Below are 16475 nucleotides of genomic sequence, written 5' to 3'. Positions count from 1 at the left end.
AAACAAAGCTAAACACATTGAAACAGATTAAAGAAACCTGTATAAGGTAACCTTAGAACAGTGCACAGTTTCACACCTTGTTTAATACAAATCAGAAAAGCATTAAAAGCACACAGTGATCACCCATTATTACACAACTCAGAAAGAGTTCAAATGTAAGGCGTTCAAAGAGTCTCTCTAGGCCTTGGAGGGGGGGGGGGGAGGGGAGAGACACGCACACAGGTGCCGCACACAGGTGCCGCACATGCGTCGTGCGCGAGAGGTGGAGGGGGAGGATGGTGTCTTGCACGCGCCTAGGCACGCATGCAAGACACCAGTCATGTTGCCATACCTTAGCAACAGCAGGCATGATGAATTTATTTTATTAAGTACATTTTATTATTTTCCCCTGTAGCCGAGGTATGGAAGCTGTCAATGCCTGCAGTGCAGTGCTTGAGATTGGCTGCGCCGTGGGACTCATTCAATACAACGCATATATTTTATAGTTGAAGGGTAAATACATAGTAACTCCACACTACTGCATTTTGTGTGAATTCATGCATCATGTAAACACACCAACCCGCACAATACGAGGTGTCAACGCGATGCATGTTTTGGTAATGACACCAAAATGACAACAGGACCGTACCGTATAATCATACCCTAAGCCCCCATCTGTTGATTTTATCGCCTTGTTTTTATTATTTTCTTTTCTGCTTTTAGATAGACAGATAAAGTGTCCTAGAAACATTCAACGGCACAACTCAACAAAGCAGTGCTAAACAAAGGTGTTCTTAACAGTCAGTGCAACACAAGTATCTCACCACCATGTCAACACAACAATAATACTCAATACTAGCAACACAACCCAACAGTGCAGGGACAACAATAAGTGTCCAACTGTCCAAAGTCAGTGCAAATAAAACAAGAGTAAAAAGCAAGAAAGGAAGCCACAGCAAGACGCCACACATTGTAAGTACTGTAATCCAATGCAAAGTACTGAGTTCTGTCTGTCTGTCATTCAATGTTATATGAGTTAAATATCTATCATAGTACTGTGTTCTGTCTGTCTGTCATTCAATGTTATATGAGTTAAATATCTATCATAGTACTGTGTTCTGTCTGTCTGTCATTCAATGTTATATGAGTTAAATATCTATCATAGTACTGTGTTCTGTCTGTCTGTCATTCAATGTTATATGAGTTAAATATCTATCATAGTACTGTGTTCTGTCTGTCTGTCATTCAATGTTATACAAGTTAAATATCTATCATAGTACTGTGTTCTGTCTGTCTGTCATTCAATGTTATATGAGTTAAATATCTATCATAGTACTGTGTTCTGTCTGTCTGTCATTCAATGTTATATGAGTTAAATATCTATCATAGTACTGTGTTCTGTCTGTCTGTCATTCAATGTTATATGAGTTAAATATCTATCATAGTACTGTGTTCTGTCTGTCTGTCATTCAATGTTATATGAGTTAAATATCTATCATAGTACTGTGTTCTGTCTGTCTGTCATTCAATGTTATATGAGATGCATGAAGTGGTTCCTGTGTAAATAAGCCATAAAGCTTACTAGGATCTCCTTTTAGTTGACCTTGTACCAGTGAACTGTACTGTCATGAAACTGTACTTTTTTCTATTGCAAACTTCTAATATATTCTTCAAAGTGTCAAAACATAACACACATAGTAACGCTTATAGTACTACATATCATTAATTGATTGATTGAAGAATATATAGCTACAGTTTCATGACAGTACAAATCACTGGTACAAGGCCCTCTAACATTGAAAGAAAATGCAGAGCCATGAAGGGGCGTCAATTGGGTATGGCAGGGGTATGCAGCTGAGATACTTAAATGGTTTCCTGTGGAAATAAGCTTAGTCTTTTCATGGATCTCCTTTTAGTAGACCTTGTACCAGTGAACTATACCGTCATGAAACTGTACCTTTTCCTATGCAAACTGACAATAAAGTCTTCAATCAATCAATCAAAACAGTGTGTTAATAAGACAGAAAACAGTTTAAAGTTAAACAGTGTTGATAAGACAGAAAACAGTATAAAGTTAAACAGTGTTAATAAGACAGAAAACAGTATAAAGTTAAACAGTGTTAATAAGATAGAAAACAGTATAAAGTTAAACAGTGTTAATAAGACAGACAACAGTATAAAGTTAAACAGTGTTAATAAGATAAAAACAGTATAAAGTTAAACAGTGTTAATAAGATAGAAAACAGTATAAAGTTAAACAGTGTTAATAAGACAGACAACAGTATAAAGTTAAACAGTGTTAATAAGATAAAAACAGTATAAAGTTAAACAGTGTTAATAAGACAGAAAACAGTATAAAGTTAAAGTCTCTCACCTTGTCCTCCTCACTCAGTGGTCTTGCACTGCAGACCCTAAACCTCACTCCTGTTGAAGACTCTTTAAACACAATGAAGAATGTCACTTCTCCCCCCACTCTGTGTGTGTGTGTGTGTGTGTGTGTGTGTGTGTCCATTGCTATTTGTGAAGTTGTCCCATCCCCCACACGCACGCACACGCACACACACACACACACACACACACACACACACACACACACACACACACACACACACACACACACACACACACACACACACACACATTGCACAAACTCTCCTATCAGGATCAATAAGTCAGGAGAAGGCTTGCTCTGTGCAGAGAGTCTTGTGGAGATCTAATATTATATGTAAAATATATGATATAAAACTATCTGCTCTGTGCAGAGTGTTGTTTAGATATATTATAAATAAAATATATGATATAAACTATCTGCTCTGTGCAGAGTGTTGTTTAGATCTAATATTATATGTAAAATATATGATATAAAACTATCTGCTCTGTGCAGAGTGTTGATTAGATCTAATATTATAAATAAAATATATGATATAAACTATCTGCTCTGTTCAGAGTGTTGTTTAGATCTAATATTAATATAAAATATATGATATAAACTATCTGCTCTGTGCAGAGTGTTGTTTAGATCTAATATTATATGTAAAATATATGATATAAAACTATCTGCTCTGTGCAGAGTGTTGATTAGATCTAATATTATATGTAAAATATATGATATAAAACTATCTGCTCTGTGCAGAGTGTTGTTTAGATCTAATATTATATGTAAAATATATGATATAAAACTATCTGCTCTGTGCAGAGTGTTGATTAGATCTAATATTATAAATAAAATATATGATATAAACTATCTGCTCTGTTCAGAGTGTTGTTTAGATCTAATATTAATATAAAATATATGATATAAACTATCTGCTCTGTGTTGTTTAGATCTAATATTAATATAAATATATGATATAAAACTATCTGCTCTGTGCAGAGTGCTGTTTAGATCTAATATTATATGTAAAATATATGATATAAAACTATCTGCTCTGTGCAGAGAGTGTTGTTTAGATCTAATATTATAAATAAAATATATGATATAAAACTATCTGCTCTGTGCAGTGTTGTTTAGATCTAATATTATAAATAAAATATATGATATAAAACTATCTGCTCTGTGCAGAGTGTTGATTAGATCTAATATTATAAATAAAATATATGATATAAACTATCTGCTCTGTTCAGAGTGTTGTTTAGATCTAATATTAATATAAAATATATGATATAAACTATCTGCTCTGTGTTGTTTAGATCTAATATTAATATAAATATATGATATAAAACTATCTGCTCTGTGCAGAGTGCTGTTTAGATCTAATATTATATGTAAAATATATGATATAAAACTATCTGCTCTGTGCAGAGAGTGTTGTTTAGATCTAATATTATAAATAAAATATATGATATAAAACTATCTGCTCTGTGCAGAGTGTTGTTTAGATCTAATATTAATGATATAAAACTATCTGCTCTGTGCAGAGTGTTGTTTAGATCTAATATTAATGATATAAAACTATCTGCTCTGTGCAGAGTGTTGTTTAGATCTAATATTAATGATATAAAACTATCTGCTCTGTGCAGAGTGTTGTTTAGATGTCTCTCAGTAAAACTGATGTGAAATAATTTCTGCTCTCTGAATCACTTGTATTAATTTAACTAGTCCTTACCCGTTTGAAGATCTGTGCTTCAAATGATGTGCAGGTGATGCATGGGTTGTGTACAATTATGAGGGATTGAAAGTAGCTTTGTAGTTTGTAGAAGTGGTGCTTGCATGAGGAAATGTAGGAATATCAGAAGAAATGTTGGAGAACCCAGCAAAATGTAAAGAGCATCAATTTGTAATATAATAAAAACAATATAACATGAAAATGTGTTGAAAGTAGCTTTTCTGTTTGTAGATTAGTTTAACCCATGGAGGAGTGCAATGTATTGAGACTGTTTGTAGATTAGTTTAACCCATGGAGGAGTGCAACGTATTGAGACTGTTTGTAGATTAGTTTAACCCATGGAGGAGTGCAACGTATTGAGACTGTTTGTAGATTAGTTTAACCCATGGAGGAGTGCAACGTATTGAGACTGTTTGTAGATTAGTTTAACCCATGGAGGAGTGCAACGTATTGAGACTGTTTGTAGATTAGTTTAACCCATGGAGGAGTGCAACGTATTGAGACTGTTTGTAGATTAGTTTAACCCATGGAGGAGTGCAACGTATTGAGACAGACAGTGTTGGTAAATCTGTTTAGTATAAATACAACGTGAGGTGAGTGTTCTCCCCTGTGGGCACTGGGCAGCTGTCCCACCCATAGGTGGGGGATGGTCCCATAGCGACCCCCCCCCCCCCTCCACCACCACACACACACACACACACACACACACACACACACACACACACACACACACACACACACACACACACACACACACACACACACACATTCCTCCCAGCAGACGCAGCATTCTTGAGTCAACAAAGTAAATAAGTAAAACAGTTTTCTGAAAAACATATGCTATCAGTGGTTCCAACTTTGTCATGTCAAGGACCCCCAAAAAGATATGTGTTTGGCCGCAGACCCCATCTCAATCTCTTTATTTTTTTTCGGGGACCCCCAGAAGCAAAGGTTTTGGTTAAAAATGTTGCCTCATGCTAGATGCAGAATAGATACACGATAAAAATGCTAATATACAGCATACGATTTGTAAAAGTGACAAACGGGCTTTGCAGTGATGTCAGGTATGTTCCCCTTAGAGAGAGATGAAGCAGGGACCCCTTAGAGAGAGACATGAAGCAGGGACCCCTTAGAGAGAGATGAAGCAGGGACCCCTTAGAGAGAGACATGAAGCAGGGACCCCTTAGAGAGAGACATGAAGCAGGGACCCCTTAGAGAGAGATGAAGCAGGGACCCCTTAGAGAGAGATGAAGCAGGGACCCCTTAGAGAGAGACATGAAGCAGGGACCCCTTAGAGAGAGACATGAAGCAGGGACCCCTTAGAGAGAGATGAAGCAGGGACCCCTTAGAGAGAGACATGAAGCAGGGACCCCTTAGAGAGAGACATGAAGCAGGGACCCCTTAGAGAGAGACATGAAGCAGGGACCCCTTATGAGAGAGAGATGAAGCAGGGACCCCTTAGAGAGACATGAAGCAGGGACCCCTTAGAGAGAGACATGAAGCAGGGACCCCTTAGAGAGAGATGAAGCAGGGACCCCTTAGAGAGAGATGAAGCAGGGACCCCTTAGAGAGAGATGAATCAGGGACCCCTTATGAGAGAGAGATGAAGAAGGGGCCCCTTAGAGAGAGATGAAGCAGGGACCCCTTAGAGAGACATGAAGCAGGGACCCCTTAGAGAGAGACATGAAGCAGGGACCCCTTAGAGAGAGATGAAGCAGGGACCCGTAGAGAGAGATGAAGCAGGGACCCCTTAGAGAGAGATGAAGCAGGGACCCCTTAGAGAGAGATGAAGCAGGGACCCCTTAGAGAGAGATGAAGCAGGGACCCCTTAAAGAGAGAGATGAATCAGGGACCCCCTTAGAGAGAGAGATGAAGCAGGGACCCCTTAAAGAGAGAGAGATGAAGCAGGGACCCCTTAGAGAGATGAATCAGGGACCCCCTTAGAGAGAGAGAGATGAAGCAGGGACCCCCTTAGAGAGATGAATCATGGACCCCCTTAGAGAGAGAGATGAATCAGGGACCCCTTAGAGAGATGAAGCAGGGACCCCTTAGCTCACTGTACTAGTGGACTTTGCCACACATTGCCATTGTGTCATAGTAAATAAATAAGTGTCATATATTGATTGATTGATTGAAGTATGTTGTCAGTTTGCTTAGGTAAAGGTAGGCTACAGCAGTGTTTCTCAACCTTTGTTCTGCATGGTCACACTTTTCATGTCCCTAGAATCCATGGTCACACTTTTCATGTCCCTAGAATCCATGGTCACACTTTTCATGTCCCTAGAATCCATGGTCACACTTTTCATGTCCCTAGAATCCATGGTCACACTTTTCATGTCCCTAGAATCCATGGTCACACTTTTCATGTCCCTAGAATCCATGGTCACACTTTTCATGTCCCTAGAATCCATGGTCACACTTTTCATGACCCTAGAATCCATGGTCACACTTTTCATGACCCTAGAATCCATGGTCACACTTTTCATGACCCTAGAATCCATGGTCACACTTTTCATGTCCCAAGAATCCATGGGCACACCAACATAATACGGGGGTGTAAATATCGTCACTGTCGTGAAGAAACCTTGTATCTCCAAGTTTCAAATTTGTACGCTTCTTCGCAAAGTAAAGCCCTGCTTCATCATACAAGGCTGTCGCACAACAGTAGTGAAAACAGCAGATCTACAAGCACACAACGCGGCGTTGTGTGCTTGTAGATCTGCTGTTTTCACTAGTTTAAATCCTTTTTAAAATGATAAATACAATACTGGCTTTTAAGCAGTTTCAAGGGGCACACTTGACCCTTCTCAGGGGCACACCAAAGGTCCCCAGGACCAGTGGTTGAGAAACACTGGGCTACAGTGTCATGACTTTACACTTTACTGGTAGACAATTAAAACTAATCTGGAGAATGTACTTGGGTATTATGATCAAAATAAGAACATTATAAAAAAAGTATTTGTGTAAAAAAGAAAATCCAGAATTTGCCACTGACAAATCAGACATATTGTCATTGATGTGAAGATTTGGGGTGCTATGGCATCCACATGGTACAGTACAGTACAGTACAGTACAGTACAGTACAGTACAGTGCTATGGCATCCACATGGTACAGTACAGTACAGTACAGTACAGTACAGTACAGTACAATACAGTACAGTACAGTACAGTACAGTAGGCCTACAGTACAGTACAGTACAGTACAGTACAGTACAGTACAGTACAGTACAGTACAGTACAGTACAGTACAGTACAGTGCTATGGCATCCACATGGTACAGTACAGTACAGTACAGTACAGTACAGTACAGTACAGTACAGTAGGCCTACAGTACAGTACAGTACAGTGCTATGGCATCCACATGGTACAGTACAGTACAGTACAGTACAGTACAGTACAGTACAGTACAATACAGTACAGTACAGTACAGTACAGTACAATACAGTACAGTACAGTACAGTACAGTAGGCCTACAGTACAGTACAGTACAGTACAGTACAGTACAGTACAGTGCTATGGCATCCACATGGTACAGTACAGTACAGTACAGTACAGTACAGTACAGTACAATACAGTACAGTACAGTACAGTACAGTAGGCCTACAGTACAGTACAGTACAGTGCTATGGCATCCACATGCTTTCTTTTTTTTAACGTTATTCTATTTTTTCAAACAACCTCCTAACAACAAAACAGTTTTAAGGACACCCCACACACACCAATACAACTGTGTGTGTGTGTGTGTGTGTGTGTGTGTGTGTGTGTGTGTGTGTGTGTGTGTGTGTGTGTGTGTGTGTGTGTGTGTCTGCGTGTGTGTGTGTGTGGCCCATATGTAAAGTAAAATAATATATAGGCTAATGAGACTCCTCACACATTTCAGCAGCAACAACAAACAGTTATACTAGGCTAAAGAAAAAAATACATTTACAAAAGAATTGGGGATAAAAATCCAATAATGGCTACTTTAAAACAAATGCTTCATAGACACTATTAGACAGAAGCTCTAGACCATACATGGGCAACTGGCGGCCCGGGGGCCACATGCGGCCCCCACCTTCACTTTATGCGGCCCGCAGGTTAATATTGGAGTGCTGATATATTATTGATTTCAGCTGTTACAATTCCAAACGTGGAAAAAATTACCGGCTTTAATTACTTCAGTCTATATTAGTAGCTAAATGACTAGTATTAAAATGTTATTGTATTTTTTTTTTATGTCCAATGTATTTGTATTTAAGTTCATAAAGTTGACATAAGAAAGAACATATAAATGCATTTGAAATTTTAAAACAAAAGAAGAAAAAAAAAGGTAACTTTTCGGGATTCCAATTCAAAAATAGCCGATCTACAAGCTCAAAACGCGTCGCCTGCGACACGTTTTGAGCTTGTAGATCGGCTATTTTTGCTATGTATACATGCATTGTGGCCCTCTGGAGTGAGTGTTTGTGCACAAACAGAAGCCCAACTACCAAACGGGAAACACTCTGGACCAAACCAGATTATAAGAAAACAAAAAGAAAGCTACCTAACATACTGGAAAGAGACAACCCAAAGCCAAAGCAAAATGGAATGCTATCTGGCACTAAAAAGAGAATATACGTTAGCAGAATATCTGAGCACAGTAAAAGACCCAAAACTTAGGAAAGCCTTGACTAGGTACAGACTCAGCGAACACAGCCTTGCAATAGAGAAAGGCCGGCACAGACAGACCCCACTCCCAAGGGAAGATAGGCTATGTACACACTGCACACAAAATGTGGTAGAAACAGAGCTACACTTTCTAACCACCTGCCCACTATACCAAGACATTAGAGACGCATACTTCCCACAGATTACACACACCCGAAGTGAGTTTGAAAACTCGACCAATGATGAAAAACTCCCATATCTACTGGGAGAAATACAACAATGCGCAAACACAGCAGCAAGATTTGTGAACTGTTGTGACAAAAGAAGGCTAGAAACACAACCACCCTAAGGACTACAAACCATGGATTGACATCTAGACCTACTGCACATACAGTATGAAACAGAGCTGATACCTTTAAATGCATTTTGAGGGAAAAAAATGCTGCTATTTGTACCCTGTATATAAAATGTCACAATGCGACATAGCTCTGTTTACTCAATGCTGTACCCCCTCCAACTATATGTTCCCCATTTTCAACTGTTTTTTATTGTATTTGTGATACTTGCTTTGGCAATGTAAACGTATGTTTTCTCATGCCAATAAAGCTCCTTTGAATTGAATTGAATTGAGTGTGAAAATGTAGTGGCCCTCTCCATCATCACAGTTGCCCACCCCTGCTCTAGACGAATGTTGGTTACCTTGCATTTCATACAGAGTGATAGTATCACTGTGACACGACGTGCAGAATCTCAGATTGAATACTAATGAAGTGAGTCTGGGAGGTTGCATGCTTGGTTTCATGCAGTGGAGCAGCGGGCGACAGAAAGTAGCGGTGAAACAGCGCCCCCTCTCGGCCTCGGCCCCTCGGTGCACACAGCGAGGTGAAACAGCGCCCTCTGGCGGCCTCCTGGGACGCTCTGTGGTGAAACAGCGCCCTCTGGCGGCCTCCTCGGACGCTCTGTGGTGAAACAGCGCCCTCTGGCGGCCTCCTCGGACGCTCCGTGGTGAAACAGCGCCCTCTGGCGGCCTCCTCGAGACGCTCCGTGGTGAAACAGCGCCCTCTGGCGGCCTCCTCGGACGCTCCGCCGCCATATTGAAGGCTGACCATCCGAAGGTAAGAAACTACAAGCCGAACAAAACAATGGAAGACAAGCCTTAAACTCTGTTTTTTAACCTTTAAAACCGCCCGTTCGAGGCGGCGGTCCGCCGGCCGGGCGGCCCGCGGCCCGCAGCTTGAGCACCAGGCTGTTTTAAAGGTTTTTTATCGCATGTTTTAAGGTGTTTTATAGATCAGTTGTTTGGCACGAAGGCGTCGCCTTTTTCTGCCTTTCAGAGAAACCCCAGCAGAGCCTGAAAACAGCAGATCTACAAGCTCAGCGGGCGCCGCGTCCGCAGCGCCCGCTGAGCTTGGAGATCTGCTGTTTTTTTCCTCCTCTCCTCTTTTCCATTAGCTCTTAGTGTTAGCATGTTAGCTTAGCATGCTGCTCTGTTGCTTGCTCCATTACTGTGAGGTAAATCATGTTATTGTGACGTTAAAGCGACGCTCTGCGGTCTGGTAGAGAGTTTTATTGTTTTATAAACGCTGTGTTTTCACCCTGGGGGTTTAATTAAGATTTATTTTAATTAAACAACGTACAGAAAAACAGCGGCGTGGAAATGGAAGCGATGCTAACCATGCTAGAAGCTAACCCCCCGGCTAACGGTTGATGTTCAGGCCGCTTTTAACGTCCCTCCGGCGGGGGAGGGAGCGATGCTAACCCCGGCTAGCATGGTTAGCACTGTGTGTGTGTGTGTGTGTGTGTGTGTGTGTGTGTGGCCTTATGGCCGTGGTGGAGGCTAACTTTAGCATCGTTAGCTCTGCATAATATTGATATGCTATATTATAAATACATTATTTTACTCCAGAGAGGGGTTCAAATGGTACCCTTTTTACTGGTCCATTTGGTTCCATTTGTACCCTGGCTGACAACACATATAAAGGTCCATTTGGACACAGGGTGCAGATTTAATGCCATTACTGTTTTTATACCATTTATTCAATTAAACTGTACAATAATGGTGTTAATGAAACCCAGAGAGGTTCAGAAAGGTCCATTTGGTTCCATTTGTACCCTGGTTGTCACCATATAAAGGTCTATTATTTGGTGGACACAGGGTGCAGATTTAATGTCCTTACATTTATTACATTAAAACTGTTCACTAATGGTGCTAATGTAACCCTGAGAGGTTCATAAAGGTCCATTTGGTTCCATTCAGAGTTTAGACACAGTGTTAGTGTTCTAATCATATTACTGTCTGCTTTAAACAACCCTTCATTTAACACTGAGGTGGGTACAAATGTTACCAGAAAGGTCCATTTGGTTCCATTTGTAGAGTTAAGACACAGCTTAATTACTGCTTTAAACAACCCTTCATTTAACACTGAGGAGGGTACAAATGTTACCAGAAGGGTTCATTTGGTTCCACCAGGTTTTATCTACACTGCCAGAGAGTGACAATTACTATACCTGTACAAATGGAACCAAATGGACCTTTACGGTTCCATTTGGTTCCATGTGTACACACTCAGAGTTACAGAGTTGCGCTGCGACGCGTTGTGAGCTTGTGGATCTGCTATTTTCAGCACAGAACCAAGTGTAAAATCAGTCATTACGATGCCATCAAGGCCTGCCAAAATACATTGCCGTTGACTAAATCAACTGTAGATTTAGTCGCCTAAAACGTTATGATATTCAGTCGACTAAAATTAGACTAAAACTAAAACGTTTCAGGTGACTATAATACAGGGGTGTAAATATCGTCACTGTCGGGAAGAAACCTTGTATCTCCAAGTTTCAAATGTTAACGTTTCTTCGCAAAGTAAAGCCCTGCTTCATCATACAAGACTGTCGCACAACAGTAGTGAAAACAGCAGATCTACAAGCACACAACGGGTGTAGATCGGCTGTTTTCACTAGTTTAAATCATTTTAAAATGATAAATACAATACTGGCTTTCAAGCAGTTTCAAGGGGCACACTTGACCCAACTTCTCAGGGGCACACCAAAGGTCCCCAGGCACAGTGGTTGAGAAACACTGCCATCCATCCATCCCTCCATCCATCTTCAACCGCTTATCCGGAATCGGGTCGCGGGGGTAACAGTTCCAACTGAGACTTCCAGATTTCCTTATCCTGAGCAACTTCCTCCACTCCCTCAGGGAGTATACCGAGGCGTTCCCAGGCCAGTTTGGAGATATAATCCCTCCATCTGGTCTTTGGTCTGCCACGGGGTCTCCTCCCAGTGGGACGTGCATGGAGGACCTTCCTAGGAAGGCGCTCGGGGGGCATCCGTACTAGATGCCCCAACCACCTAAGCTGACTCCTTTCCAAGTGTAGGAGCAGCGGTTCTACTCCAAGTCTCTCTCGGGTGACTGAACTTCTCACCCTGTCTCTAAGGGAGATACCAGCCACCCGTCTGAGGAAACCCATTTCAGCCGCTTGTACCCGAGACCTTATACTTTGGGTCATGACCCACACTTCATGACCATAGGTGAGAGTAGGAAGGAAGATTGCTCGGTAGACAGAGAGCTTTGCCTTACGGCTCAACTCTTTCTTTCTTCACCACAGTGTGATTTAGCGACTGCAAAACCACTCCTGCTGCTCCGATTCTCCGGCTGATCTCCTTCTCCGTCTTCCCCTGCATTAGTCCATGTACGGTCGAGCCCTCTACTGTTTACATTATTACTTAACTAACTTGTAACTTGGACCCCCCCCCCCCCCCCCACAGCTCTCAGAGTGTACGGGTCCATTTGGTTCCATTTGTACCTTCTGAGTTACAGACCTCACAACGCGGCACTCGCTGAGAGCTTGTAGATCTGCTATTTTAGAAAAATGAAGGGAAAGTCTTTTCACCCGATTTTATAAATGTCTTCTAAATCAGTGATTCTCAAATGTGTTCATGTCAAGGACCCCCTAAATTACATGCATCTGGCCACGGACCCCCCATCTCACAATATGTTGTTCCAGGGACCCCCATCTTAAAATATGTTGTTCCACGGACCCCCATCTCAAAATATGTTGTTCCAGGGACCCCCCTCCCCCAGAAGTAGAGATTTGAGTTAACTAAAGTTTGCTTAAAAAAAAAAAAAAAAAAGCAGATCTACAAGCTTGCAGCTTAAATTACTCACTGGCAGATCGTATCTAATCGACTGATACGCATTGGGAAGGAGAAAATGGGAGAAAAATGGTTTATCTGTAATGGTTGTTGTTGTTTGTTCTCAGCTTCATTAAGGTGGATGTGACTCCAGTGATGATAGTGTTATTGTTTCAGCTTCATTAAGGTGGATGTGACTCCAGTGATGATAGTGTTATTGTTTCAGCTTCATTAAGGTGGATGTGACTCCAGTGATGATAGTGTTGTTGTTTCAGATTCATTAAGGTGGATGTGACTCCAGTGATGATAGTGTTATTGTTTCAGCTTCATTAAGGTGGATGTGACTCCAGTGATGATAGTGTTATTGTTTCAGCTTCATTAAGGTGGATGTGACTCCAGTGATGATAGTGTTATTGTTTCAGCTTCATTAAGGTGGATGTGACTCCAGTGATGATAGTGTTATTGTTTCAGCTTCATTAAGGTGGATGTGACTCCAGTGATGATAGTGTTATTGTTTCAGCTTCATTAAGGTGGATGTGACTCCAGTGATGATAGTGTTATTATTTCAGCTTCATTAAGGTGGATGTGACTCCAGTGATGATAGTGTTGTTGTTTCAGCTTCATTAAGGTGGATGTGACTCCAGTGATGATAGTGTTGTTGTTTCAGCTTCATTAAGGTGGATGTGACTCCAGTGATGATAGTGTTGTTGTTTCAGCATCATTAAGGTGGATGTGACTCCAGTGATGATAGTGTTATTGTTTCAGCTTCATTAAGGTGGATGTGACTCCAGTGATGGTAGTTTGTTGTTATTTCAGCTTCATTAAGGTGGATGTGACTCCAGTGATGGTAGTTTGTTGTTATTTATGGTAGTTTGTTGTTGTTTCAGCTTCATTAAGGTGGATGTGACTCCAGTGATGATAGTGTTATTATTTCAGCTTCATTAAGGTGGATGTGACTCCAGTGATGATAGTGTTATTATTTCAGCTTCATTAAGGTGGATGTGACTCCAGTGATGATAGTGTTATTATTTCAGCTTCATTAAGGTGGATGTGACTCCAGTGATGGTAGTTTGTTGTTATTTATGGTAGTTTGTTGTTATTTCAGCTTCATTAAGGTGGATGTGACTCCAGTGATGGTAGTTTGTTGTTATTTATGGTAGTTTGTTGTTGTTTCAGCTTCATTAAGGTGGATGTGACTCCAGTGATGATAGTGTTATTATTTCAGCTTCATTAAGGTGGATGTGACTCCAGTGATGATAGTTTATTGTTGTTTCAGCTTCATTAAGGTGGATGTGACTCCAGTGATGATAGTGTTATTATTTCAGCTTCATTAAGGTGGATGTGACTCCAGTGATGATAGTGTTATTATTTCAGCTTCATTAAGGTGGATGTGACTCCAGTGATGATAGTGTTATTATTTCAGCTTCATTAAGGTGGATGTGACTCCAGTGATGATAGTGTTATTGTTGTTTCAGCTTCATTAAGGTGGATGTGACTCCAGTGATGATAGTGTTATTGTTTCAGCTTCATTAAGGTGGATGTGACTCCAGTGATGATAGTGTTATTGTTTCAGCTTCATTAAGGTGGATGTGACTCCAGTGATGATAGTGTTATCGTTTCAGCTTCATTAAGGTGGATGTGACTCCAGTGATGATAGTGTTATTGTTTCAGCTTCATTAAGGTGGATGTGACTCCAGTGATGATAGTGTTATTATTTCAGCTTCATTAAGTTGGATGTGACTCCGGTGATGATAGTGTTATTATTTCAGCTTCATTAAGGTGGATGTGACTCCAGTGATGATAGTGTTATTATTTCAGCTTCATTAAGGTGGATGTGACTCCAGTGATGATAGTTTATTGTTATTTCAGCTTCATTAAGGTGGATGTGACTCCAGTGATGATAGTGTTATTATTTCAGCTTCATTAAGGTGGATGTGACTCCAGTGATGATAGTGTTATTATTTCAGCTTCATTAAGGTGGATGTGACTCCAGTGATGATAGTGTTATTGTTTCAGCTTCATTAAGGTGGATGTGACTCCAGTGATGATAGTTTATTGTTATTTCAGCTTCATTAAGGTGGATGTGACTCCAGTGATGATAGTTTATTGTTGTTTCAGCTTCATTAAGGTGGATGTGACTCCAGTGATGATAGTGTTATTATTTCAGCTTCATTAAGGTGGATGTGACTCCAGTGATGATAGTGTTATTGTTTCAGCTTCATTAAGGTGGATGTGACTCCAGTGATGATAGTGTTGTTGTTTCAGCTTCATTAAGGTGGATGTGACTCCAGTGATGATAGTGTTATTATTTCAGCTTCATTAAGGTGGATGTGACTCCAGTGATGATAGTGTTATTATTTCAGCTTCATTAAGGTGGATGTGACTCCAGTGATGATAGTGTTATTGTTTCAGCTTCATTAAGGTGGATGTGACTCCAGTGATGATAGTGTTATTATTTCAGCTTCATTAAGGTGGATGTGACTCCAGTGATGATAGTGTTATTGTTTCAGCTTCATTAAGGTGGATGTGACTCCAGTGATGATAGTGTTATTATTTCAGCTTCATTAAGGTGGATGTGACTCCAGTGATGATAGTGTTATTGTTTCAGCTTCATTAAGGTGGATGTGACTCCAGTGATGATAGTGTTATTGTTTCAGTTTCATTAAGGTGGATGTGACTCCAGTGATGCCTGCTTTCAGCCCGGTTCCTCCTGATTAGCCTGTTTTGGATGTGACCCCCCCCCCCCACCACCACCACCACCAGCCCCCACCTTTCTACTGGCAGGTTGGTGAATATTATATTTGTTATTGTATTCATAGGAGAACATTGTATTTGTTATTGTATTCATAGGAGAACGTTGTATTTGTTATTGTATTCATAGGAGAACGTTGTATTTGTTATTGTATTCATAGGAGAGGTCTTGTAAAGGAGCGCTTGTTTTCCACGGAGGCGCGCCGTCTCAAGCGGTCTTGAGCCATGTGAGACACCGCCGAGCGAGCTAAAGAGAGCGAGTCGTCGTGTCGAGCGTTGCGAAGTCTGCTTGAGGCGACCCACTCGGTGCGGTCCGAGTTCCGTCCTGATAGGACAGAATCATGAATGTTTCGGCACCTCTGTGCGGTAGAGATGCATGGGTCAGGTTTTTTTCATAACCCACAACTCCTGTAGCCTAATATAAAAGATGATAATCATCTCCACAAGCTCATCTTTACATAGCGCTCTCCTAAGTACCCAAAGTCGCTTTACAGAAAGGTCTACAGTAGCACAATATTGTAAACAAAGTTGCGTTTCAAATCGTATCCGTTGACTGGCTGGTAATATAACTTAACTCTCCTACTGCCAGATTATTTATTTATTTATTGGGTCTGGCGCCATCAAAAAGCGGCTTACCTTGGCGACGTTATAGTAGATAGACAGACAGACATTTATTTATTTATTTTTATTTTTTTTGGTTGTGCAATAGTGCACTTTGGTCTGCCAGGCAGCAGAGGGCGGCGTCATGCGAGAATGAATGTGAATTTGCCTGTTATGTGTTGAAGAAGAAGAAGACCAGTCACTGGCCCCAGAGCCTTACAGCCAGAGGAAATCAACAAGGAAGTGAATTGTTCTCCGTTGATCTAACGCATAATG

General features: G+C 40.8%; 1 protein-coding gene across 2 annotated transcripts in view; it reads left to right on the top strand.

The window, feature by feature from the left end:
* Positions 1-9796: 9796 nt before the first annotated feature.
* LOC308294306 (casein kinase II subunit alpha-like) overlaps positions 9797-16475 on the top strand; it is a 33285-nt gene continuing 26606 nt past the window's right edge. For both annotated transcript variants that reach the window (XM_080737034.1, XM_080737033.1), the window contains exons 1-2: positions 9797-9829; positions 15506-15632. The gene's annotated coding sequence lies outside the window, so the exon portion shown is untranslated. The remainder of the gene's footprint in view (positions 9830-15505; positions 15633-16475) is intronic.

This window comes from Nannobrachium achirus, assembly GCF_963921795.1.
Source record: "Nannobrachium achirus genome assembly, chromosome: 2".
NCBI lineage: Eukaryota > Metazoa > Chordata > Actinopteri > Myctophiformes > Myctophidae > Nannobrachium > Nannobrachium achirus.
Note: the sequence above shows the minus strand (reverse complement) of the source record. Positions and strands in the feature narration are given on the sequence as shown.